We start from the raw sequence: 27,394 nt of genomic DNA, 5'->3' as shown, positions 1-27,394 counted from the left end.
AAATACTTAACTTTTCTGTCATGGGATGATTTTCAGCGGAAATTTCGAGACCAGTTTCTGCCTCCTCACTACGATGAGCTTTTAATGGAGGAAATTGAATCACGAATTCAAGGGGAAGAGGAATCATTCACCTCCTTTTTCTCTGCGATGGGTATTTTGTTCCGCTGGATCCGATTTCCCCTCACAGATGGACAAAAACTTTATTACCTTCGGAAAAATTTGAGTTCATTTTATTTGGAAAAGGTTGCTGCCCAGGACCCTAAGTCATCAGAAGAGCTGGTAGGAATTTGCAAGAAAATTGAGTCTGCTAAGTTTTTGTTAGATAGAAGACGATATGTCCGAAAACTTCCGAGATATTTTATGTTGGAGCCTTCGTTGTCCACCCCTGATCGCCCGAGAAGTGTTCATCAGCTTGATTCCAGGCCGTTCTACGGAGGAGGTCATGAAACTGTAGAAGACGTCAATGACTATTCACTACCGGATCCGGAGGCAGAGGTAGAAGATGGCCAGGAACATCGGTTGGGACATGTTGCTGCTTTGGGAATGAACTCTAGAGAAGTGCGGAGAAAATGTTGGAATTGCGGATCAGAGGATCATTTCTTTTATTCATGTCCTAAACCTAGAGGGGAAATGATCTGCTATAAGTGCGGGCACCGGGGAGTAATTTCAGCAAATTGCCCAAACAAGAACAACCACCCAGCGGGAAAAGGTCAAGCGAACTCGAAAAAGTAGAAGAGGATTCGAGATTTGCGAAAACTGATTTACCTCTTCACGAAAATCAGTTGTCGGTTGAAGTGAGTTCGTTGGTTTGTTTCATGGAAAACGATAATCGTCCGCATCTTAGAGTTGATATTTTAGGTAGAGAATTTGTAGGATTATTAGATTCTGGTGCGATGTGTAGTATTTTGGGAAAGCAAGGTATTTCTAGAATTGCAAAGTTGAAATTGGATCGGCACTCCACCCATCAGTTGATCACCACAGCGGACGGTTCATCACACACTGCTGTTGAATACGTAGATATTCCGTTTAATGTTAAAGGTAAAATTAAGGTTCTTCCAACGCTCCTTCTACCTTCTATCAAAAAGCAGCTGATTCTGGGAAGTGATTTCTGGGATGCCTACAAAATAATTCCTCAATTTGTAGAGTTTGGAAAGGATGTTGCCGTGTTGTCTTTGAACGGGTTGGTTGGTAGTCAGAAAGTTGTAGGACTCAGTCGTGAGCAACAAAAATGCTTGAATGTTGTAGTAGAACAGTTTGCATACACTTCTGAAGAAAATTTGGGAAGAACCGCGATTATGGAGCATGATATTGATACGGGGGATGCAAAACCAATCAAACAACGATATTATCCCATCTCCAAATTCAGACTAGATCAGGTTCACGTCGAATTAGATCGAATGCTAGCCTTGGATGTTGTTGAACCTTCAAAAAGTTCGTGGAATAATCCCTTAGTTTGTGTAGCTAAAAAGAATGGAAAAGTTAGGTTGTGTTTGGATGCGAGAAAATTGAATGAAGTTACGCGTAAGGATGCTTATCCCTTGCCATACATCGAGGATATTCTCAGCAAAATCGAGGGTACCGCGTATCTGTCCACGATCGATTTGAGTGACAGCTTTTGGCAAATTCCATTGAAAGAATCTGATAGATGCAAGACAGCCTTCACAGTTCCAGGTCGCGGCCTTTATCATTTTAAAGTCATGCCGTTTGGGTTGACCAATGCTCCTGCTACTCTTAGTAGGGTAGTTTCCCGAGTGTTGGGCGTGGATCTCCAACCAAAAGTGTGGAATTTCTTGGATGATGTGTTAATTGCTACTGCCAGTTTCGAAGAACATTTACGTATGTTGAAGGAAGTGTCCACTCGGTTGTCTGCAGCGGGAATTACAGTCAACAAAGCAAAGTCGTTCTTCTGTGTACCATCCGTTCAGTATTTGGGTTACGTTTTAGATAAGGAAGGTATTCGTACTGATCCAGGAAAAGTTTCCGCCATTGTGAATTACCCTATACCCAGGTCATGTACGGAAGTTCGCAGGTTTTTAGGAATGGCCGGATATTATCGGAGGTTTATTCCGCACTACTCGAAGGTCGCAGGTGCTTTGACGGACGTTACTAAGAAAGGGGAATCGTTTCAGATGACAGAGGAAGCTAAACAAGCATTTTACGCTCTTAAATCGGCTCTAGTGTCTGCAGCAGTTTTGGCAGTTCCTGATTACGGCAAACCATTTAGGATTGAGTGTGATGCAAGCGGAAATGCCATTGGGGCGGTTCTGTGTCAAGGAGAGGGAGCGGATGAAAAAGTTATTGCCTTCATGAGTAAAAAGCTTACGGGTGCTCAAAAGAACTACCATGTGTCCGAAAAAGAATGCCTTGCTGTGGTGAAGGCCATCGAACATTTTAGGCATTACGTAGAAGGTTCGCATTTCGTGGTTTCTACCGATCATCAAGCGTTGACTTGTCTGAAGAATTTGAAGGATCCGTACGGTCGTCTCGCACGTTGGGCTATGAAACTCGGTTCGTATGATTTTGATGTGGTGTATAAGAAGGGGAGCGCTAATATTGTTCCGGACGCATTGTCGAGAATTCCAGAGGTTGAAATCGTTGTTTCTAGTTTAGACTGTTCAGATAAGTGGTATTCTCAGTTGATCCGGAATGTTACAGAAAATCCCACAGAGTTTCCGTTGTTCCGTGTTGTTAAGGGAAAATTACAGTACTTTGATGAAACAAAAACTCCAGATACTGCTCTAGCGTGGAAAACGGTTGTTCCCGAATCTGAGAGGGTTGATATTATACGATCTTGTCATGATAGTCCAGTGGGATGTCATTCAGGTATCAACAAAACAGCAAAGCGGGTCTGGCAGCAATACTATTGGCCAGGAGTATTACGTGACGTTCATAGGTATGTTAGCAGTTGTGAAGTTTGCAAGCGCTCAAAGCCCACAAATCGTTGTGAGGTGGCGCCGATGGGTGCTCAAAAACCGGGCGATTACCCTTTTCAAGTGGTTTCTTTAGATTTCGTTACGCACTTTCCCAGATCTAAAAAGGGGAATTCCGTTTTGTTGGTTGCTACAGATTGGTTTTCAAAATGGGTGATTGCCAAACCCTATCGAGCGGCTAATAGCGAGGTATTGATTCAGTTTTTCAGGGAAGAAATTCAGTGTCGGTTTGGAGTTCCGGAAATAGTAGTGACGGACAATGGTAAACAGTTTATTTCCCAAAATTTTACCAAGTTGTTGAGCGATCTTAAGGTCAAGCACTGGAAGAACTCATATTACCATCCACAAGCAAATCCCACCGAACGAACTAATCGTATTATCGGGACTTCAATCCGTTGTTATTTGGGAAGTGACCAAAGGGAGTGGGACAAACTAATTCCGGAAATTGTGTGTGCAATTAATTCTTCAGTTCACGATTCTACCAAATATACACCCTTCTATTTGAACTACGGTAAAGAAATGCGTTCTTCTGAAATGCCTTCGATATCTGATAACATCGATAGAACCAGAGCGTTGGTAAAGTTGAAACAAGTTCGGGAAATTGTTAAGGAAAACATTAAAAAGGCATACGAGAATTCAAAGGCTCGATATGACCTTCGTACACGCCCGATACAGTATTCTGTGGGAGACACAGTTTGGAGGAAAAATTTCACTCTGTCTGACGCTTCGAGGAACTATTGCGCCAAGTTGGGGCCTTTGTTTATCAAATGCATCGTTCGGAAAAAGCAAGGTTCTAACACATACCTCCTAGAGGACGTTGAAACCGGAAAAATAGGCTCATATAGCACGGAGTTCATGAAAAAGCACTGATGAACTGCAGTATAGAAGTTGTTAGCTCGTTCTTTTCCGTTTTCTTTTGTATTTTCTTCTGCTTTTCATTTAATTCAAACCCAATTATTTGAGTCCGTGTGTGTGTCACCCCCTCCGGAATGAAGCTGAGGATATTGGGGGAAGTATTCCTATGCTTGCAAGACTCAATCACCGCCTCGACTTCGGACTTAAATTCTGGAGCAAGGGAGCCACGGCCATGCAATAGTTTCAAGGGTGACAATTTTAATTGCGCTTTTAAAACTTAAGTGTGAAACAATAATTTAGGTTGGATTAAATCGAATGGTAGAACCAAAATACTAGAGGAACTTGGAAGATTAGGAATTCTAGATAGCTATTCAATCATTTAGAGCTCTTTGGGGCTCGTGTGTGTGTAACCCCTTCCGGAATCAAGCTGAGGATGTTGGGGGAAGTATTCCTATGCTTGCAAGACTCAATCACCGCCTCGACTTCGGTCTTCGAATCTGGAACAAGGGAGCCACGGTCATACAAGCGTTCCAGAGATTGGATTCATCTGATCTCGGGAACGTCGGTATATAACCGAAGATTTTTAAATGTTTGAACGACTACCTAGCTGATGCCTAAATTTGTTTTAAACTTTAGCTTTGTATTTTTAAAATAGGTGGTAGTTTTCTTTGGTCGCTTATTATTTTTGTTTTATTTCTAATTACCTAGATTTGAATGAACTAATAGAGTATAAGTAGAATAATTTTCATAATCGTCATGCCATTTTAATTCAGCGTCTTCCAAATTCAACTTTTTCGCTGGAGACCCGAGTCGACGACGTTGAAGGTCAGTAACTCCACGGTTTACCGATGGATGAAATAGAGACGGAGTGGTTTACCACGATGAACGTATATGACCCCGAAATTGTCTGAACTGGAACGTGCTTAGTCAATCCTAAATTTAATTGTATTTCATTTAAGCTTTAATCGAAACACTTTGAATTCCTATAAAAATACAGTTATGTTAGTCAAGACCACACAGGAGTGGCAATTGAATTTTATGGGCAAGCGCGCCGCGTTAACGATCGTATGATAATTCTTTTTAAGAGGGGGGTAGTGTTGCGTTGCAACTTATTTTAATTATTTGTATTTTATTTTCTTGGCAATCTCAAGGTAAAAATCTCTAGGTAGCAAATGATGAACCGGCCCTGTTGATACGGATTGAACTTCACGATCCGACATCAAGAGGGCTACCAAAAGTAAAGATGGCTAGTCGACGTAGCGTCCATTTCAACCGTTGAGAAGAAATGCTTGAATTTCGCGCGCGATCTACAAGCATTGTCTTGGCAAAAACCCGAAGCCAACCTCATAGGGGGAGGCAATCGGGAAGCCTTCTTGCGAGCTGGTGACCCGGGGGTCGCTCTCTTAGACTCCAGACGCTGATCGGAAAAGTCGCTCGTTGAAGTCGAAAAATCGAATATTTTTAAAAACTCGTAGTCGTTGGTAAAGTGGAAGTTGTGTGGTCGTATCGGAAAACCCAAAGTTGTTGAGGCTGGCAATCTCCGACGCCGTTGTTCCGCGCATTCGGTCGGTCTAAACGGGAAGTCGGTTAGTGGAAGTGCCTACTGGTTGTCGAACCTGGTCCTTGCAGGGCAGTTGAAGGTCCGCGCTAAGACGCTGAACGTAAGGAATCGGCGCGTAGTCGGTAAGTCATTTTTGCTTTTAAATTTCATTTGTTACATTTTGATTTTTTTCCTTGAGATTGCCAAACGTTCAACACGAGATTCGCGCAAATTTAAATTGTCCCCCCCTGGGGTAAGAGTCCGGGCTAATTAAATAGATGACCGTTGGCACATCTACAGATAGTGGATGGCGCTTAAGTGCCGACGGTAAAGTTTGCGCCTTTTAATCTCACCAGTTAAATACCGATACGTAGCAATGGCTACTCAAATAATTGGGTTTGAATTAAATGAAAAGCAGAAGAAAATACAAAAGAAAACGGAAAAGAACGAGCTAACAACTTCTATACTGCAGTTCATCAGTGCTTTTTCATGAACTCCGTGCTATATGAGCCTATTTTTCCGGTTTCAACGTCCTCTAGGAGGTATGTGTTAGAACCTTGCTTTTTCCGAACGATGCATTTGATAAACAAAGGCCCCACGTTGGGCGCCATTGCTACGTATCGGTATTTAACTGGTGAGATTAAAAGGCGCAAACTTTACCGTCGGCACTTAAGCGCCATCCACTATCTGTAGATGTGCCAACGGTCATCTATTTAATTAGCCCGGACTCTTACCCCAGGGGGGGACAATTTAAATTTGCGCGAATCTCGTGTTGAACGTTTGGCAATCTCAAGGAAAAAAATCAAAATGTAACAAATGAAATTTAAAAGCAAAAATGACTTACCGACTACGCGCCGATTCCTTACGTTCAGCGTCTTAGCGCGGACCTTCAACTGCCCTCCAAGGACCAGGTTCGACAACCAGTAGGCACTTCCACTAACCGACTTCCCGTTTAGACCGACCGAAGGCGCGGAGCAACGGCGTCGGAGATTGCCAGCCTCAACAACTTTGGGTTTTCCGATACGACCACACAACTTCCACTTTACCAACGACTACGAGTTTTTAAAAATATTCGATTTTTCGACTTCAACGAGCGACTTTTCCGATCAGCGTCTGGAGTCTAAGAGAGCGACCCCCGGGTCACCAGCTCGCAAGAAGGCTTCCCGATTGCCTCCCCCTATGAGGTTGGCTTCGGGTTTTTGCCAAGACAATGCTTGTAGATCGCGCGCGAAATTCAAGCATTTCTTCTCAACGGTTGAAATGGACGCTACGTCGACTAGCCATCTTTACTTTTGGTAGCCCTCTTGATGTCGGATCGTGAAGTTCAATCCGTATCAACAGGGCCGGTTCATCATTTGCTACCTAGAGATTTTTACCTTGAGATTGCCAAGAAAATAAAATACAAATAATTAAAATAAGTTGCAACGCAACAATTTGTTTTGGGTTTTAAGCCACGGTTGTTCCGGAACTTCCACAGAGTCTTTAAGTGGCCATTCCGGCACATGTTTCCGACAGGAAGCAACGTTCGAATCAATTTACCACCCAAGAGTGGTTTGGAAAAAAAGCAGGAATGTCTAGAACCTGGTTTTGACCTGTTCAAAAACTTTCTTTTTTCGAGAAAATCGATTTAAAAAGTCGTTTAAATTTAACCGTGTAAAAAATCGTTTTAAAAAAGAACCCAGTGTACTTGGAAAGAATGTCCTTGGAGGGGAGGGGGGTTCGCACGGCCTTGGCTCAGTGAGAATTAAATAAGATTATTGCCGTAAACTGTAAACAAAATCATGTGATTGCAATTTTCTTCAATTTTTAGAAAATTTCGCCATGTTTCAAAGTTAAGTTTGAATGCGAAAATTGAATATTTTGTACTGAACAATCTTATTAGATACGAGGTTACGGTCTTCGACAAAGTGGTTCAGCGGAAATTTTTATTCTAGAGGATTTATAAATTGGTATAAAAACCATTAGCAGGAATGCTTCCATAGAAGAAACAAAAGTGATATTCCCCCTTATACTGCGCCGCGCGTGAGGTGACGATAGTCGAGTCGAGTCGGAGTCACGTGAGTCTTGTCACCTTATTCTCGAAGCCGATATGACAGAGCATACGATTTGTGCCTCACGGTGACTACTAGATTAGGATAAGAATTCAAAAAGGTCATTCTAATAGACGTTTCTTACTAAAGCGACTACTGGAATCGGGTGACTCGACTATCGTCACCTCACGCGCGGCGCAGAATAAGGGGGATTGATTTTACAGTACAAATTATTAAATTTTCTCATACAAACCTAAAAGTTGAAATTTACTTATGTAAACCAAAAAATTCATTTTAGATCCCATGGTTTGAGAAATTCAAAAATGACCCCAAATCGACTCAGTCTAATGTACAACTTTGAACTAAAAGTGAATCAAACTGTTTCAACAATATTTGTTCCGCGAAAAGAAACTTATCAATATTGCACTTCACAAGACAAGACAAAATATGACATCAGTGTGAGTCAGTTACATCAAAGCATGATGAAAGTTTGTTTACAAGTGATTTGACTGTCAATAATCATTCTTTTCCAGTAGTGGTTATTTTAAATTAACCCCTTTTTAAACAGCTCTAAAATGTTTTTTGCTTCAATTTTTCGGATCTAAAATTTCTTTAACAAATGAAAGTTTTGGAGTGAACCTAATCTTGGAGCTGTTGAGAAAATATTTGAAAAATAGAAACATGGCAGCTTCAGAATGAATTCTATGAACTTGGAGTGAAATATTTGAAAAAGGTTGTCATATTAAAAACGCTTCAAAATTGCCATGTTGTGAGTGTTTTATCAAAAATTCATATGTATGTTAAACAGCAAAATAACTATTTGGGTTATTTCATAACTCTTCCGAGACTTGAAAAACCATAACCTTATCTACTAATTATAGCGACACAATTACTTCTGCTTCAACATTCGCTCAAAACCAAAAAACTCACCCGGCAGCTTTCCATCAATGTTGTTATCCACGTGCTTAATGTATCTCTAAAATCCATCGCAGGTGGCGGTGGTGCAGAAAAAGGTGATATAAAATATTGTCATTAAGATAACAAACGAACGAGTGAAGCAAAAAAAAAGAGATCCAAGTGACAGACATTTCCGAGGCAAGATAAACAACAAACAAATCAGAGAGACAAGAAGAAACAAAAAAAAACAGATACCGCAGAAATCCCGAGCTGCTCCATCAGTCGCGTCTCTTATGGACTGGTGCATGATGGCGGTGGCGCTCTGTTGCGTTGCGTCGCGTAGCATCGCATCGAATCTCGTCCGGATTTCTGGCGGATTCGTGTTGTGGCAAAGGGGGAAGCAAGGGAAATTAATCTTTAGCTAATAATCATAAAAACAACATTTACGCAAACATGCGCGACGTCGTCGCTGTCTTCGTGCAAGAGCGGGGCGGCAAATGGCTTTGTTTTTTTCCTCTTGCTTTTATTTACTTTCCTTCCGTCATCCATCTGGAATCTGGCTGGGGATGGAAAGGGGAAATGGAACACGGGAATCACCGCACCTGGGGCACAGATACCTCTTCTGAAGAAATCTCTGCCGCTAATTATTTGAACAACTTTAATCTAAATTGTTTGTTGTCATTACGTGACACTTTTGCGATAACTGCACGAATTTTTCGGATTTTTTTTTCACGCGTTTGTTTGTGATCATAAAGTTTAATTAGTGTTTCTCTGTGATTACATTGTGAGATAGTGATCGATTCATTCGTTCAGAAAGATGAATAAGGAAATTTGAAAAAAAAAAATTAACCGTTCTTCCGTGTTAGAGGTTTTTATTTGCAATACCCTTTGCACAGCCAAATCAAAACCTGGAATTCCACGAAGATTACTGTACTAATAGTGGGTCTATAACATTATGGATCTTTGTTTATGTCACTTAGTATTGAATAAAATTTATCATATTTTCAGTAAAAATAATCCAAACATTGGACACAAATATTTACTGTCAAACCTTTGGACAGAAATCAAATTCCATTGGTGGCAAAATTAATCGAGAAGCTTTTTAACCCTTTATAGGAAAACAGTGAATGCAATCAACAACAATCCATAATGTTCTAGACCCACCAAAGAGAAGTGCGTAATTTTTATGTTAAGCAAAATATGTATCCTCACACAATCGACGAAAGTCGAAACAAGTACAAAATAGAACTTACTCAAAATGACTCTGTGTCATGTGTGGTATCTATTTCATTTGTTAATACAAGCGGCTCAATGGTCTAGGGGTATGATTCTCGCTTTGGGTGCGAGAGGTCCCGGGTTCAAATCCCGGTTGAGCCCGGAGGTTTTTTATGGGTCAAAGCCATTGCTTATGCAAAATATATATGTAAATGTTGGGAAACGCGCTTGCTTTGTCGTGTCGTGTAAAAAGATGTTATCAAAACTTAAAACAGCAATTTGTGCGTGCTTTAAAAAAAAATTGAATTCACAGTTGAAGCATTACTGCATATTTCGGTATTGGTGGGTCTAGAACAGCATGGATTTTCGTTGATTTGGTATTACTACAAAGCAATGATATTGAGTCAGTTTCCCAAAACGGTTCAACTTCTCCTACGGTTCTACAAGATGAAAATCTTAACTGTGTCAGTGTGTAATGTATTTGAACCTTATTTTCAATTTAATAAATATTAAGTTGAAGTTGAAAATGTTTTTCGGTAGGGATTTATAACTGTCTATCGATTTTCTTAGGTAAATTTTACATTATCTATATATATATAAAAAGCAATTATCTGTATGTTTGTTTGTTTGTTTGTTTGTTTGTTTGTTTGTTTGTTTGTTTGTTTGTTTGTTTGTTTGTTTGTTTGTCCTCTATAGACTCAGCCGTCTTAAGAGCTAGAGATCTGAAATTTGGCATGGATGCTCATTAGGACCAGGAATGATGAAAAATGTTTTTAGATTTTTGGACGACCCCTTCTGAAGGGGGTCGTCCATACAAGACAAATATTGTTTTCACGTTATTGACGTTATTTTCCGTCGGATTGTGATGAAAATTTGCACATGAGTGTTTTGAGAGACGAGCAATCGATTACAGTTATCAAATTTAGGGCCAAGGGTCGGCCAAAGGGGTCGTCCATATCAACTGATTAATGTTTTTGCGATATTGGCGTTATTATACACCGAATTGTGATGAAAATTTGCACATGAGTGTTTTGAGAGACGAACAATCGATGACAGTTGTCAAATTTAGGGATAGGGGTCGGCAAAAGGGGTCGTCCATATCCACTGATTTTTGTTTTTGCGATATTGGCGTTATTATACATCGGATTGTGATGAAAATTTGCACATGAGTGTTTTGAGAGACGAGCAATCGATTACAGTTATCAAATTTAGGGTTTGAGGTCGGTAAAAGGGGTCGTCCATATTCACTGATTAATGTTTTTGCGATATTGGCTTTATTTTACATTGGATTGTGATGAAAATTTGCACATGAGTGTTTTGAGAGACGAGCAATCGATTACAGTTATCAAATTTAGGGTCAGGGGTCGGCCAAAGGGGTCGTCCATATTCACTGATTAATGTTTTTGCGATATTGGTGTTATTATACACCGGATTGTGATGAAAATTTGCCCATGAGTGTTTTGAAAGACGAGCAATCGATTTCAAGTTTCGAATTGCGGATCAGAAGTCGGTTGAAGGAGTCGTCCATACCCAGCAGCTTAATGTTTTTGCGATTTTGACGTTATTCTACATTGGATTGAGATGAAAATTTCCGCATAGGAGTTTTGAGGGACGCTCTTTTGCTTTCAGGTTTCAAATCTTGACTCAGGGGTCGGCAAAAGGGGTTATTATCTGTTCACTGTTTTTACGATATTCTCTTAATTGAGCATAGAATTGTAATGAAAATTGGCACATGGGAGTTTAACAGAAAAGATAATTGATTTCAGGTGTCAAGTTTTAAATCGTGGTCAAAAAAAAAGGCCGTCCATGTTAGTTGCTCACTGTTTTCGCGATATTGTCGTGATCATGCATCGGATTGAGATGAAAATGTTCAGATGAGGGTTATAAACTATGAGCTAGCAAATACTATGAGGTAGCATGTTCCGTGTCAAGGGTCGGCGAAAGGGGCGTCTATATTCACTGATCACTGTTTTCAAGTTCCTGACGTAATTTTACATATAATTTGAAAAGAAAAAATGGCACAAGGGAGTTTTGAGGAACGTCAAATTGGTTTCAATTATCGAATTTCGGGCCATGGAACAGAAAAAGAGGGTTTCATTGAAAGTTCAGTGTTTTGTGCAATAATTTTGTTGGAGGCAATTAATTGATACCAATTTAAGTGTGAAGGTCAAGCAAAAGAGTCGTGCACACAAAAAATAGTACATGTTTCTGCCATAATGTCTAGATTTTGCAACCGATCGAGAAGAAAACACTCTCACATAAATTTTAATAAAAAGCCAATCAACAGTTTAATTTGAATTATAATAATAGTAATAGTAGCGACTTTAAACACTGTTGAATTTTTTCCCCAAAATTGTCGAAAGAATGTTTCGAAGCGAAGTTTGTTTTAAAGCGAAACGAAGTTCGTACGGGTTCAGCTAGTTGATTTATACACATTTAAATATCAATCAATAGGTTGAGTAAATGTTGAGAAAAATTAAAAAAAAAACATCCGGGCTCAACCGGGATTTGAACCCGGGACCTCTCGCACCCAAAGCGAGAATCATACCCCTAGACCATTGAGCCAGCTACAAAAAAGCATAGCTTAATTTTAATTTGACTTGTCTCACCAGCCAGCGAAAGTAACGCCCAAAAAAATGCCTCGTCCAAAAATAATCACTAGGCAATACCACCTGGAGACCCTCGCGGGGCAATAATGTGCATCGGTACGAAAAAAAAACATGTTTTGATTTTCCTTTTTTTATTTAGCTGCTGCTGTTTTTGCGATAAGATTGGAAGTCGAAACTGCCAGACGAAGTGTGAACAGTTTGATTAATTTGAACATGTGTGGCTGCGAAACGGTCGTTTTCCAAAATAATTGTTTTGTTTTCAAACACGGCCTTTATTTATAAACTAGTATCTGAGGAGGTAATCTGCAATTGTCGATTTGATATATGTTTTTTATTTGATCACAATTTTTTTCAAACACTATAAGTTTTTTTAATTTTAAAATTCTTGAACGATTTTTTATACTAAATGTATAATCAAAAGTTAACTCAATAAATCCCCAAAAAACCAATAAGAGTAGCTGGCGCTTGTTCCAAACATGTTTTAGTAGCGCACCATGATGGACGTAAGCTTTTTCGAAACTTGTTCGGCAAATTGCTTCCTTTTCAAACTCTTGTCGTCGTAACCACTTAATTCGATACATTGTGGCAACGCGCATAAACTCCATCCATTCCATCTCAGCGATCTTTACAGCGAATTCCTCGGAACCCACGACATTAAGAGTCATTTCCAACAGGCAACAACACTCGTAAAGCAAGAAAAAGAAACTTGTTGGAAACGGTATCATATCTCTTGATGTTGAAGGTTTCAACACATAAGAAAATTAACGCAGAGTAAGAAGGAACGGGAGAAAAAAAGTGGAAAGAACGGGAAACTTTTTCAACAAGGTCACTCACTCACTCGGTTCCCGAACAAGTATTTTTCAAGTGTTAAAGAAAAGAAAAAAAAAATGCTGACCATTCAGTCAGCCAGGTCCAGTGCCAGAGACATACAGTAAAACTCATGTGGAGTGAAGGAAAAATCAGAAAGAAAGAATCAGAACAGAGAAATCCGGCAACAAAAAACCTCGGTCCAGAATATATCCGAGAGCCTCTTGAGTGCAAAGAAAAATGAGCAATAATGAGTAACATAACAAGACAAGTTAAGTGATGATGATCATACTTTTATTTCGCGCATCGTACTAACTACACCACACACATTCGATAGTTTGTGTTTTTTTTTTATTCTAAGGAGGAAAAAAATGCGTATGTAAGCGCCCTTTTCGGTACTGAACTGACTTGACTGGTTTAGCATGGTGACTTTGATCGATTAATTGCCGATTTGAGAAATAAGCAACGTTGATGATCAGTGTGGGTTAAACAATTTTTCATTTAACATTCAAAATCAAATGTCGGTCTAGAACATTATGGAACGTCGTTGATCACCCAGACAACCATTTGGTGGGTATTTTGAATTTGCAACGCAAATATACGTGCAAATATACGTGTAAACATATCGTATATAATGTAGCAAAACCAGTATATACGTATCATTTTGGAGGCCATATAGGTACATTAGCAAACATATTCTTGATTTGGATTGTATAAAATTACGATTTGCACGACTTGTCATGCGCATCATTTCCGACAACCCTGATTCTTTTTGGAATATACTATGACAATTTACATCATCATATGGATGATTGAGGTTGTAATATACGACATTTTTTGTTACAATATGGAAAGTTTGACGACTTATTTGGTCGTCTTTTGCGACTTGAGTGCAGGGCTCTCATTTTCCGTCAGTTAAATAAAAATAAGATTACTATTTTTTTTTATATCTTAAACCAATTGGTTTATTTATCCCCAAAAATAATAAAAATAAGATTATTTAAAAAATATGCGTTTTTTGCTGTCAAATTTAAGTTTTTTAACGTTCATGAAGTTATTGTTAGTACCTGGACTTGATCCCCTGACCATACGATCTGCAGCTCATGATGGTTCCTCGACGCTATCTGGAATATATTTATTCAAGGGGATTTGCTTCAAAGGCATTAAACCAAAAGCAAATCGTATATTTCTATAACTTAAATCTTTTAAATCGTAGAACACGTCATCGATGATCTAAAAATAGACCAACAATTGGAAGCCTCGATTAATACGATTCCAATCATCGATGTTCCATTATCATAAACGATTTTATTGAACTTTTTTGTATTCTTTTACGATTGCCAGAAAATACGTTTTGCGAAAATCAGACATGAGAATTAATATGCAAAGGTATACGATTGCATGCACATTAATACGAATCAATGAGATTATATACGTTTTTTATTTCGAATTATTTTATGCATGGCACGACAAAATCTCTCAGTCACGGCTGATCACCGTATATCGGTTATTTCACGGATTTTTTGCGAATTGTCGTACACAAAGGTCGAGTTCATATGTACATAAATATGAGTCTCTCTTCTTGTCGTAATAAATTCATGCAATGCTTTCCAATACGATAAAGAATATGCATGGACCGCACATTGTAGGTGCAGATATACGAAAATGAATATAAATAACATTCTATACGATGTAATCTGTAAAAGAAAATACGACTTCTGGTTGTCTGGGCATACACAAGAATGATTTCCTTCTCTTTGTCTCTGAAAATTTGCATAGAAGGAAAGAGCTTTTTAAAAATATATGGGCTCAACCGGGATTTGAACCCGGGACCTCTCGCACCCAAAGCGAGAATCATACCCCTAGACCATTGAGCCGCTTGGAAGCTGATGAAAAGTATTATATAGGCTTGAAATGTCCGATATTGTAGACCTCCGTGCGAATTGGTTCCTTGCGATACGTTTCAAGAAGTCATTTCGGCGAAGCAGGTGACAAAACTATACCGAATGGCAATTTGTATAAAAAGTAAATTTTTGTGGATCACTTGTTACCTCTCGTTTTTAGGGCTATACTATTATTTTTCGAAACTTTAAAGGAATTTTGAACCACGAAGAGGCATAACTGCAGACAATAGTGTTGGTGGGTCAAGAATATCATGGATTGTCGTTGATTTGCGGTATCAGAAGACAATCATATTGAGCTTGTTCTTTATCACTTCTAGTTCCAGAAAGACAAATGCAATTTAACGGTACTGAACTGACTTGACTTGACAAGCTGATGACTGACCGATTAACTGCCGATTTGAAAGTAAGCAACGTTGAGATTAGTGTGGGTTTATTCATTTCTCATTTAACATTTTCAAATTGTTATTTAAGATAGTTTATGATAGTCAATAGATATCACGTTGCTCAACCCCATTTGTGTGTCTAGATTATTATGGACTGTCGTTGACCTTACGAAATGATTTTCTTCTCTTTGTCTCTGGAAATTAGCATAGAAAGCCCAGAGCCTTTTAAAAATATATGGGCTCAACCGGGATTTGAACCCGGGACCTCTCGCACCCAAAGCGAGAATCATACCCCTAGACCATTGAGCCGCTTGAAAATTGAGATACAGTATCATGTAGACTTGAAATGTCCAATGTTGTACACCTCCGTACAAATTGGTTCCTCACGATACGTTTCAAGAAGTCATTTCGGCGATAGGAGGTGACAAAACTATACCAAATGGCAATTTGATAAATAGTACATTTCTGTGGATCACTTGTTACCTCTTATTTTTAGGTCTATATTATTATTTTTCAAAACTTTAAACAAATTTCGAACCACGAAGAGGCATAACTGCAGACAATAGTGTTGATAGGTCTAGAATATTATGGACTGTCGTTGATATGCGGTATCAGAACACAATCATAAAGAGCTTGTTCATTGTCACTTCTAGTTCCAGGAAGACAAATGCAATTTAACGGTACTGAGCTGACTTGAATTGACTGGCTGATGATTGACCGATTAATTGCCGATTTGAGAGTAAGCAACGTTGAGATCAGTGTGGGTTTAATCATTTCTCATTTAACATTTTAAAATTGTTATTTAAGATAGTCAATGGATATCACGTTGCTTAACCCCATTTGTTGGTCTAGAACATTATGAACCGTCGTTGACCTTACACAAAAATGATTTCCTTCTCTTTGTGTCTGAAAATTTGCGTAGAAAGCATAGAGCTTTTTAAAAATATATGGGCTCAACCGGGATTTGAACCCGGGACCTCTCGCACCCAAAGCGAGAATCATACCCCTAGACCATTGAGCCGCTTGAAAGCTGAGGCAAAGTATTATGTTGACTTGAAATGTCCAATGGTGTAGACCTCTGTCCAATTTAGTTCCTCGCGATACATTTCAAGAAGTCATTTCGGCGAAGAAGGTGACAAAACTATACCGAATGGTAATTTGAGGAATAGTACATTTTTGAGGATCACTTTTTACCTCTAATTTTAGATCTATATTATTACTTTTCAAAACAAAGGAATTTCGAACCAAGAAGAGGCAAAACTGCAGACTTTAGTGTTGGTGGGTCTAGATTATTATGGATTGTCGTTGATTTGTGATACCTGAAAACAATCATAAAGAGCTTATTCTTTGTCAATTCCAGTTTCAGGAAGACGAATATAATTTAACGGTACTGAGCTGACTTGACTTTACTGGCTTGACATGACTGATCGATTAATTGCCGATTTGAGAGTAAGCAACGTTGAGATCAGTGTGAGTTTAATCATTTCTCATTTTACATTTTAAAATTGTTATTTAAGATAGTCAATGGATATCACGTTGCTTAACCCCATTTGTGGGTCTAGAACATTATGGACCGTCGTTGACCTTACGCAAAAATGATTTCCTTCTCTTTGTCTCTGAAAATTTGCATAGAAAGCATAGAGCTTTCTAAAAATATATGGGCTCAACCGGGATTTGAACCCGGGACCTCTCGCACCCAAAGCGAGAATCATACCCCTAGACCATTGAGCCGCTTGAAAGCTGAGATAAAGTGTTATGTAGACTTGAAATGTCCAATGTTATAGACCTCTGTTCAAATTGATTGCTCGCGATACGTTTCAAGAAGTCATTTCGGCGATAGGAGGTGCCAAAACTATACCGAATGGTACTTTGAGAAATAGTACATTTTAAATTACTTGTTACCTTACATTTTTAGGTGTATATTATTATTTTTCAAAATTTCAAATAAATTTTGAACCACGAAGAGGCATAACTGCAGACTTTAGTGTTGGTGGGTCTAGAATATTATGGATTGTCGTTGATTTGTGATACCTGAAAACAATCATAAAGAGCATTTTCTTTGTCAATTCCAGTTTCAGGAAGACAAATGTAATTTAACGGTACGGAGCTAACTTGACTCTACTGGCTTGGCATGACTGATCGATTAACTGCCGACTTTGAGAATAAGCAACGTTGGGATCAGTGTGGGTTTAATCATTTCTCATTTTACATTCTCAAATTGTTATTCAAGGTAATCAATAGATATCGCGTTGCTTACGCTAGAATGATTTCATTCTATCTGTCTCTGAAAATTTGCATAGAAAGCATAGAACTTTTAAAAAATACATAGGCTCAACCGGGATTTGAACCCGGGACCTCTCGCACCCAAAGCGAGAATCATACCCCTAGACCATTGAGCCGCTTGAAAATTGAGATACAGTATGATGTAGATTTGAAATGTTCAATATTGTACACCTCCGTGCAAATTGGTTCCTCGCGATACGTTTCAAGAAGACATTTCGGAGATAGGTAGTTTTATAAATAGTACATTTTTGAGGATCACTTGCTACCTCTCATTTTGAGGTCTAGATTATTATTTTTCGAAACTTAAAAGAAATTTTGAACCAAGAAGAGGGATAACTGTAGATTTTAGTGTTGGAGAGTCTAGATTATTATGGATTGTCGTTGATTTGCGATATCAGTAAACAATCATATACACCCAAAATTCAGCCTCTGTGCCAATGGCGTGTAGTCAATTACATAGCATCATTGGTACAAGAAGATAACGCGATTGGTGCTGATTCGATTTGCTCCCACCGGCATTAATCTCCCAAGTTAACCGAATTGCGTATGTCTGAAAGAAACAAAATAAAAACGCTTTCACGTCCCTCCCTATCGCATCACAAGACGAAGAAGGATGGAAATAAATACCGGCCAACACCAGGCAGCCAGCGAACCGAGCGCTGTGCGTGTGAATGTAGCAAAAGCAACAACAAAAACATCCTTCTAATTCAATCCCTTCAATCCACTGGCAAACAACCACGGCCGAGCTGTGCGTGTGTATGCAGTAAAAGCAACAACAAATAAACATTCCTTCAATTCAATTTGCCGGCAAACAACCACGGCTAAGCTGTGCGTGTGTATGTAGCAAAAGCAACAAGAATATATTCCTTCAACTCACCGGCAAACAAGCACCGGCCAAGCTGCCCGGCTTTTGCAGCTGTGTATATGTAGCGTGTGTATGTAATAGCAGGCAGTAAGCAAAGCACAGTTCTCATTCAATGGGTTTCCCGTTTCCTCCACTCCCGTTCCCTTTCCCGTTTCCATCGCAAGACAAATGAATACCTTGAAAGGAGGCCAAACGCCGGGAAGCCACTGTCGTGCGTTTCTTTTGTGATTGATCGGTGGCAGAATGCCTATGACAAATATCCCTCTTCCTGCATGAAGCTCAAATAGTACACTGGTTAAGATGTCGGTCTGGCAAGACCATTTGGTTAGAGATTTGAGTTCGATTCTCCCTACGGGCGCTGTGGTTTATATTTTTATTTTCTTGTTTCTGGGATGAATTATCCAATAGGAACGAAATCCCATAAAATGTTTTTCTTGTTTTGCTTGAATGTAGTGGTCATGCATCATTTTAGTTGGGAGGCGAGTCCTTATGCCAGTTACGGTTTTTCAAACATATCATCTTCGGCACAGTGCACATTTCAGCGCATTATCGGCACAGAGATGTGCTAAATAGGCATTGGATTTTTGCAACCTCTTCTATGGGTGTAGAGCTTTTTCTTTGTCACTTCCAGTTCCAGGAAGACAAATGCAATTTACCGGTACTGAACTGACTTGTTTAACTGGCTTTTGGTTGGCTGATGACTGATCGATTAATTGCCTAAGAGTAAGCAACGTTGACATCAGTGTGGGTTTAATCATTTCTCATTTTACATTCAAATTGTTATTCAAGATGGTCAAAATAGATATCACGTTGCTCAACCCTCTTTGTGGGTCTAGAACATTATGGACCGTCGTTGACCTTACGCAATAATGATTTCCTTCTCTTTGTCTTTGAAAATTTGCATTGAGATTTTTAAAAATATACGGGCTCAACCGGGATTTGAACCCGGGACCTCTCGCACCCAAAGCGAGAATCATACCCCTAGACCATTGAGCCGCGTGAAAGCTGAGGCAAAGTATTATGTAGACTTGAAATATCCAATGTTGTCAACCTCTATCCAAATTGGTTTATTGCGATACGATACAAGGAGTCATTTCGATAAAGAAGGTGACACCGAATGGTACTTTGAGAAATAGTACATTTTTTAGGATCACTTGTTACCTCGCATTTTGAGGTCTATATTATTACTTTTCAAAACAAAGGAATTTCGAACCAAGAAGAGGCATAACTGCAGAAGTCAGTGTTGGTGGGTCTAGATTAATATGGATTGTCGTTGATTTGCGATATCTGAAAACAATCATGAAGAGCTTGTTTTTTGTCAATTCCAGTTCCAGGAAGACAAATGTAATTTAACGGTACTGAGCTGACTAGACTTTACTGGCTTGGTATGACTGATCGATTAATTGCCGATTTTGAGAGTAAGCAACGTTGGGATCAGTGTGATGAACATTTCTCATTTTACATTCTCAAATTGTTATTCAAGATGATCAATATATATCGCGTTGCTCAACCCCATTTGTGGGTCTAGAACATTATGGACCGTCGTTGACCTTACGCAATAATGATTTCCTTCTCTTTGTCTCTGAAAATTTGCATAGAAAGCATTAAGATTTTTAAAAATATACGGGCTCAACCGGGATTTGAACCCGGGACCTCTCGCACCCAAAGCGAGAATCATACCTCTAGACCATTGAGCCGCTTGAAAATTGGGATACAATCTTATGTAGACTTGAAATGTCCAATGTTTTAGACCTCTGTCCAAATTGGTTACTCGCGATACGTTTCAAGAAGTCATTTCGGCGATAGGAGGTGACAAAACTGTACCGAATGGTAGTTCGAGAATAGTATATTTTTGAGGATCACTCATTTAAGATCTATATTTTTTTTCGAAACTTAAAAGGAATTTTGAACCAAGAAGAGGCGCAACTGTAGACTTTAGTGTTGGTGGGTCTAGATTATTATGGATTGTCGTTGATTTGCGATATCAGAAAACAATCATATACAGCTTGTTCTTTGGCACTTCCAGTTTCAGGAAGACAAATGCAATTTAACGGTACTGAACTGACTTGATTTGCTGGATTAGCTGGCTGATGACTGATCGATTAATTGCCGATTTGAGAGTAAGCAACGTTGAGATCAGTGTGGGTTCAATAATCATTTCTCATTTAACATTTTCAAATTGTCATTTAAGATAGTTAATAGATATCACGTTGCTCAACCCCATTTGTGTGTCTAGATTATTATGGACTGTCGTTGACCTCACGCAATGATTTTCTTCTCTTTGTGTCTGGAAATTTGCATAGAAAGCCGAGAGCCTTTTAAAAATATATGGGCTCAACCGGGATTTGAACCCGGGACCTCTCGCACCCAAAGCGAGAATCATACCCCTAGACCATTGAGCCGCTTGAAAATTTGGATACAATATTATGTAGACTTGAAATGTCAAATGTTGTAGACCTCTGTCCAAATTGGTTGCTCGCGCTTCGTTTTAAGAAGACATTTCAGCGATAGGAGGTGACAAAACTATACCGAATGGTAGTTTGACAAATAGCAGGTGACAAAACTACACCGAATGGTAGTTTTGTAAATAGTACATTTTTGTGGATCACTTGTTACCGCTCATTTTTAGGTTTATATTATTATTTTTCAAAATTTGAAAGAAATTTTTAACCAATAAGAGGTATAACTGCGGACTTTAGTGTTGGTGGGTCTGGATTATTATGGATTGTCGTTGATTTGCGATACCAGAAAACAATTGTACACAGCTTTTTCTTTGTCACTTCCAGTTCCAAAAGGATAAATGCAATTTTACGTAGCATAGCTGTAAAGCTTTGTTTTGCTAGTGATTGCGGGAATCACATTTCGCAGTGAGAAAAATCAACAACGGTCCATGGTGTTCAAGGCTCAATGATGAATTAAAAATACCTGTGTTTACAATTTTGATCGAACGACGCGCGCTGGCAGTTAACGAGTTGAATACAAATTCTTTCTGGATTTTGGAATGCATTAGTACCATTTTGCCACATCAAACGATCGGCTCAATGGTCTAGGGGTATGATTCTCGCTTTGGGTGCGAGAGGTCCCGGGTTCAAATCCCGGTTGAGCCCGGATGTATTTTTAAGATTAAGTCACAGCTTATGCATAATATACTCATCCAGAAACGCAGACCATTGGTATTGGTGAGTCTATCATATTATTGATCGCCGTTGACTTGCGGTACTAGAATACAATTATGAAAAGCATTTTCTTCTACACTTCCTAATCAGCAACAACCTTCTTACGCAGAGAATTTGGCTTTTTTTCGGGTGATCAAAACACATTTCGCAAACAGAAAAATCAACAACAATCCATAATGTTCTAGACCCACAAATGGATGCATTTTTTCAAAAACAGAAAAAAAACTCATAGTTTACAGTTTTTACTACTTTTTCTTCTAAATTGAGCGACTTGTAGATTGATGTTAAACTTAAAAGTGTGTTTTGTTCGAATTCCATGTTCGGTTGTTAAAATTCGAAAATTAACTAAGGTCAAAAATCGTAAAAACCTTCAGGAAACAAGAGACCAACTCACGCCAGCAGCCAAGGGCTTGACAATCCAGGGGAAAAAAACATCGCGGGCGTCGAAGCTGGAAAGCCTCCGAGAGGGGCAAAAAATAAATAAAACGATCAGTGCCTTGTTATAAGATTTCAAGTTTCCCGTTTCGCCCTTCCTCCTCTCTTTAGGGAGTTTGGCTCGAAACCCTCCTACAACCGATAACCATACATGTATTACAACACAGGCTTTCCGAGATTCTGCTTCGAACCTCGAGGATCGGTTCCATCTCGCGCGCCATTCGTTTCTGAGCAGGGCCGAGGAGGCCTATTTTACGGGTCTCGGGAAGAACGCAATTTCAATAATATATTCTTATTATTGGCCTCTGCTTCGGGTGTTTTTTCCCTTCTTCTGTTGTTCCCTCGTCCGGAGGGTTTACTTTCGAGAGGCTCGCTCGCCAGTCTGGACGGATCTGGATGGTTGCTGCCTGTTTAGACCCTTCCTGGCGAGGGTGGATCGATAAATTTTCTAGAAGAATTTAAACTATACAGAAATTTCTTGATCTTTAGTAGAAATTTTTTTGACAATTTTCTATCTTAGGAAAACATAAATGAAAACCAAAACGGAAACTCAAACCTTTTTTCGAGCCACCCTGTGTTGACCCACGACCAATATATTTCTCTTCTCGTTTAGTTCGTTTGCTGGTTGTTGCGTGTTCTGGTTGCTTGTTTGGCTCAATTGTCTTATACCTCCTGTTCCTGCTCCTGCTCCAGCAGCCGGGTACGGTCTTCTGGCCAATAATGTAGGCACCATCAAGTGTTGACCAAAATCGGATTTTTGTTGTTGTTTGTGCTGGTGTGCTTGTTGTTGTTTTTGGGCTTGTTGTTTCGATTCGATTTGTGGCTGCCCCGGATGGAATTATATTGGATTTGGGAAGAAGTTAGTAAACTCACATTTGTTCTTTCGAAACATCGGAGTCCTATAATTCAGATGAAAAATTAGGACCCTCTTGAAAAGTTTTCACTAAAAAATGCAGGTGGGCTCTTTCAAGATGTTTTGAAATAATCAGTTTTCGTTTAAGATTTAAAATTTGAGGACATTCTTGTAATTCGTACTTGAAATACGGACCGAAAATCACTTGCAGTGCCTATTTCGTTTAATGAAAAAGGATTTCGCCCAAAACATGATATCGAGATCGTTATCGAGGATTTTAATTCTCAGGTTGGCTAGGAGGAGAAATTTTACCCGACAATTGGAAGGTTCACCGTGCATCAGCTGACCAACGAAAACGGCCTCAGACTAATAGATTTCGCCGCCTCCAAACGAATGGCCGCACGTAGTACTTTTTTCCAGCACCGCCTCCCACACAAGTACACCTGGAGATCACCATACCAAACGCAATCACAGATCGACCACGTTTTGATAGACAGCCGGCAATTCTCGAACATCATCGACGTCAGATCCTGTCGAGGCCTCAACATCGAATCAGACCATTATCTGGTGATGGTGAAGATGCGCCCAAAACTCTCCGTAGTGAAAAACATACGAAATCGACACCCGCCTCGGGTAAATATGCAACCTGAGCTCGCAGCAGACTACGCGTATTTGGGATACCATCAAGATAGCCAACAACAGCGTTGCGAGGACGCCATCGGGCATGTGAAACGAACTCGACGGAACGACTGGTTCGACGCGGGCGGCAGTAGTATGCAGAAACACCCGTCGAAAGGTGGAAAATTACCGACAGCGGAAGAGGCAGCGAGTCCGAATTATCCAGGAGAAAAGGGGCCACCTGGAGGAGGAGGAGCTCGATGAGCTGCAGTAGCTACATCGTTCCCAAGAAACACGAAAGTTCTATCAGAAGCTCAACGCATTCCGCAAAGGCTTCGTGCCGCAAGCCGAAATGTGCCGGGATAAGAACGGAAGCAGCTTGACGGACAATCGTGAGGTGATCAAAGTGTCTACACCGGTTGATGTCCGGATCTGGGACACAGAACAGCTACCGGAAGGGTGGAAGGAGGAGGTAATATGCCCCATCTACAAGAAGGGCGACAAATTGGACTGTGAGAACTACCGAGCGATCACTATCCTCAATGGTGATGGTTTATCCTGCATGGTGTTCAACGTGGCGCTAGAAGGTGTTATTCGACGAGTAGTGGGTGAAATGCGGGGCACGATTTTCAACAGATCCAGTCAACTTATCTGCTTTGCCGGCGACATTGATATAGTCGACAGATCATCTGCGGTGGTGGAGGAGATCTAGCGCAAACTGAAACGCGAAGCAGGAAGGATTGGGTTAATGAGTAATACGTCCAAGACGAAGTATACGCTGGCCTGCGGATCCAAGACCGACCGAGCTCACTTGTCCATTAATAACAAGGTCACGATCGACGGCGACGGGCCGCATAAAGTCGAAGACTTCGTCTACCTCGGCTAACTTGTGACCGTAGACAATGACACCAGCCGTGAGGTCCAGCGGCGAATGATCAGCGGAAGTCGTGCCTAATATGGACTCCACAAGCAACTGCAACTCACCAAGTCTACTGGGGTTTCTGCACCGAGACGCAACGAGCTAGACCCTTCGGAGACCCCTCAGCCCTTCGACTTAGTCGCACTGATTCAAGCCAGCGTCATCAGTCGTCCCGGCCCTGAGTTCGTCTGCGGTGAAGGGGTTCTCCAGCCTGTGAATTCAGGCAAGTATGGTACCCCTGGTTGCATTCCTGTGCCTGATGATATTCTCTCTTCCAGTGCACGTCCCTCCAGATACGCTCCGCGACCTTCAGATTCCATAACCTTCGCAACTTCGTGTTCTTGATATGACATCGCATTCACGGTAACATGTCTGAATGCCCGCACATTATCAAGTCAGATCTTCGGCCCTGATAACACAGTGTTCATCTGTGACCGTAGTGTCCTTAACATCAAAAAGTTCAGTGGAGGCGGGTTGTCACTTGACGTGAAGTCGAGTCGTTTTCACGCTGCACGAAGTAAGCTCTTTCTGCGCCCCAGAAGATGTCATACTTGTCATTAGCGACTTCAATATGCACGGTTTGAAGTGGTACTCCAACCATGACAGCTTTCTGCACCCGGACCCAGCACGCTCTACTTTTCGGCGCCTTCAAACATCATATTGGACTCCCTGAGTGCAGCGACCTTGCGCCAGATTAACAGGTTGTTGAACCAAAACGATTGTATGCTTGACCATTACTTTGCCAACGATGGATCTCGTTTACCGACTATCGAATTCGCTCCTGCACCGCTTGTTAAAGTAGTCCCACATCACCCTGCTCTATTGGCATTCCTTGAAGTTACTAGCTTGAACGCTACTGTAGAAAAACTAGCAACCTTCTACCTCGACTACAAGAACGCTAACTTAGACGACATCTCTCACCCACTAGCCACTATTGACAGGGTATCTAAGCTTGATCTATCAAAACCCAACGCTGCCGCTGAAACTTTCTCACATATTCTGAATTATGTAATAGATCGCCATGTTCCAAAATGCTCTAGCGGTGGAAATATGCGGATTCCCTGGGTAACGACTGAACTTCGACAACTGAAGACGGCAAAAAGGTGGGCCCTTCGAAATTACAAGATGCAAAAATCATCCTACACTAAGAATATGTATTGTTAACTTAACATCGCATACAACGTAACATCAAGTCTTTCCCAAAATCGTTTTGGAAACGCGGAAATAGTCACTCTACTTCTAAAAGTGGTACTCTACTTGACTGGTCCCGCAGTAACTTAACTGGCCGTAAATTGATTGTTCGAAAGGGTGACACCTTCTCCAAGCAGTCCCTTGCCACTTGCGGTGTGCCCCAAGGTAGCCATCTAGGACCGATTATTTTCCTAATTTATTTCAACGAAGTTTTGCCACTCCTGAACGGTGCTTGACAAAGCTTCCAAAAGTCTCGGACTCATTTTTAGAGTGGCGAAGGACTTCAAGAACCTGTATTGCCTGAAAAGCCTATACTGCAGCATTGTTCTTTCCATCCTTGAATAGGCATCAGCTGTCTGGTACCCCTACTACCAGAACGGTGTCGATCAGGTCGAGACTATTCAGCGGCGATTCTTGCGATACACCTGAACTGGCAAGACCCTTTTCGCTTACCTTGCTACGAAAATCGATGCCGCCTCATAGATATTGATACCCTTCAAGTCCGCAGACATGCAACACGTGCTTCATTCGTCGCCGATTGCCTGACATCGCGAATCGACTATTCCACGGTTCTGGAGGCTATTCCGTTTAGTGTGCTTAGTGGTCTTAGAAATCAGGATCTTCAATTGTATATTCCCATTCGAATGAACAATTACGGATCGGATCGGTCCATCGGTGCAATGAGATTGTTCACACGTTTTTGGAGCATTTTGACTTCGACGTTTCGAGGGATGGCCATATGTTTAGTTTTTTATTTTAATTTTAAGTGATCATTTAGATCAATATGTGATCCGTTGATCAGAAATAAATACAAATAACTGCGTTCGAGAAGACTTCGCCCTTGCACTAAGTGTAACCTGTACACGACGCTCATTAGATCGGTTGTCCTCTACGGGCATGAGACGTGGATATTTCTCGAAGAGGACCTGCGCACACTCGAAGTATTCGAGCGACGAATGTTAAGAACCATTTTTGGCGGCGTGCAGGAGAACGGAATGTGGGGGCGAAGGATGAACCACGAGCTAGCGCGACTCTACGGCGAACCCAGTATCCAGAAGGTGGCGAAGGCTGTTCGGATACGCTGGACCGGACATGTTGCGAGGATGCCGGACGACTGTCCTGATGTTCGCTACGAATCCGGTAGGAACGAGACGATCAGGGGGGCAACGAGCGCGGAAGTCAGAACAAGTGGGAAGTGATCTGGCGAATGTGGAATGCCGAGATATTGGAGTACCATGGACCGAGTTAATTTTAGGAATTATGTTCATTAAGTTATGTCGTGAGACAGAATACTAGGAAAATAAAATAATTCCTCTATCAACGAAAAAAAACAACGGAACGATACAATTCCAGACGGCTTATGAGGATTGCGTTAATATTAGAACCTTTGTTATTGATGAAATTAAATAAATAAAACTAAACCAGATTTTCAAAAGATCACTTATTAGAAGTAAAGTACAAAATTTGTTCCTTGACTTTACGTTTTAATTCAAAGTGACCTCAGTGGTTTGATTAACGCTGTTTTCTCAGAGTAAATTAGCCTTTTAATCAACAATTGATTTAAGATGAAAATGTTGCTCCCAAATTTGAGTGCTGGTAACGAACTTTGGGTGCCACTCCAATCAAACCGATTCAAAAACTCTCGACTTAGAGCTTGGTGGTTCTGATCCCACTAGCTAGTTCTCCACACAAAAGTCATCAAACCTTGGACTTGGTTTATAGAGCAATAAAATAAATCTTTCCCCACCGATGCATGGAAGACGAGACGCGCAACGGAACGCGAAGAAAGTCAACGCAAGTCGCGATGGGGGGAATCGAAAGACACAAACCTGCATTCTCCAAGGCACTCGAAAAACCGGCCCCAAATAAATTATTCAATTTGCC

The 27,394-nt window shown here is 40.5% G+C and overlaps 1 protein-coding gene and 11 non-coding genes across 12 annotated transcripts in view; 2 read left to right on the top strand and 10 right to left on the bottom strand.

Moving 5' to 3' along the window:
* Window positions 1–27,394, bottom strand: part of LOC129748336 (low-density lipoprotein receptor-related protein 6) — a 168,146-nt gene that overhangs the window by 120,704 nt on the left and 20,048 nt on the right. The window lies entirely within an intron of this gene.
* Trnap-ugg (transfer RNA proline (anticodon UGG)) lies at window positions 9,558–9,629 on the top strand. Its single transcript has one exon. It is a non-coding gene; the product is annotated as a tRNA-Pro (tRNA).
* Window positions 11,961–12,032, bottom strand: Trnap-ugg (transfer RNA proline (anticodon UGG)). The gene has a single exon. It is a non-coding gene; the product is annotated as a tRNA-Pro (tRNA).
* Window positions 14,689–14,760, bottom strand: Trnap-ugg (transfer RNA proline (anticodon UGG)). The gene has a single exon. It is a non-coding gene; the product is annotated as a tRNA-Pro (tRNA).
* Trnap-ugg (transfer RNA proline (anticodon UGG)) lies at window positions 15,408–15,479 on the bottom strand. Its single transcript has one exon. It is a non-coding gene; the product is annotated as a tRNA-Pro (tRNA).
* Trnap-ugg (transfer RNA proline (anticodon UGG)) lies at window positions 16,120–16,191 on the bottom strand. The gene has a single exon. It is a non-coding gene; the product is annotated as a tRNA-Pro (tRNA).
* On the bottom strand, window positions 16,830–16,901 carry Trnap-ugg (transfer RNA proline (anticodon UGG)). The gene has a single exon. It is a non-coding gene; the product is annotated as a tRNA-Pro (tRNA).
* Trnap-ugg (transfer RNA proline (anticodon UGG)) lies at window positions 17,498–17,569 on the bottom strand. Its single transcript has one exon. It is a non-coding gene; the product is annotated as a tRNA-Pro (tRNA).
* On the bottom strand, window positions 19,243–19,314 carry Trnap-ugg (transfer RNA proline (anticodon UGG)). The gene has a single exon. It is a non-coding gene; the product is annotated as a tRNA-Pro (tRNA).
* On the bottom strand, window positions 19,944–20,015 carry Trnap-ugg (transfer RNA proline (anticodon UGG)). Its single transcript has one exon. It is a non-coding gene; the product is annotated as a tRNA-Pro (tRNA).
* On the bottom strand, window positions 20,649–20,720 carry Trnap-ugg (transfer RNA proline (anticodon UGG)). Its single transcript has one exon. It is a non-coding gene; the product is annotated as a tRNA-Pro (tRNA).
* Trnap-ugg (transfer RNA proline (anticodon UGG)) lies at window positions 21,354–21,425 on the top strand. The gene has a single exon. It is a non-coding gene; the product is annotated as a tRNA-Pro (tRNA).

Source organism: Uranotaenia lowii, chromosome 2, assembly GCF_029784155.1.
Source record: "Uranotaenia lowii strain MFRU-FL chromosome 2, ASM2978415v1, whole genome shotgun sequence".
In the NCBI taxonomy this organism is placed as follows: domain Eukaryota; kingdom Metazoa; phylum Arthropoda; class Insecta; order Diptera; family Culicidae; genus Uranotaenia; species Uranotaenia lowii.
Note: the sequence above shows the minus strand (reverse complement) of the source record. Positions and strands in the feature narration are given on the sequence as shown.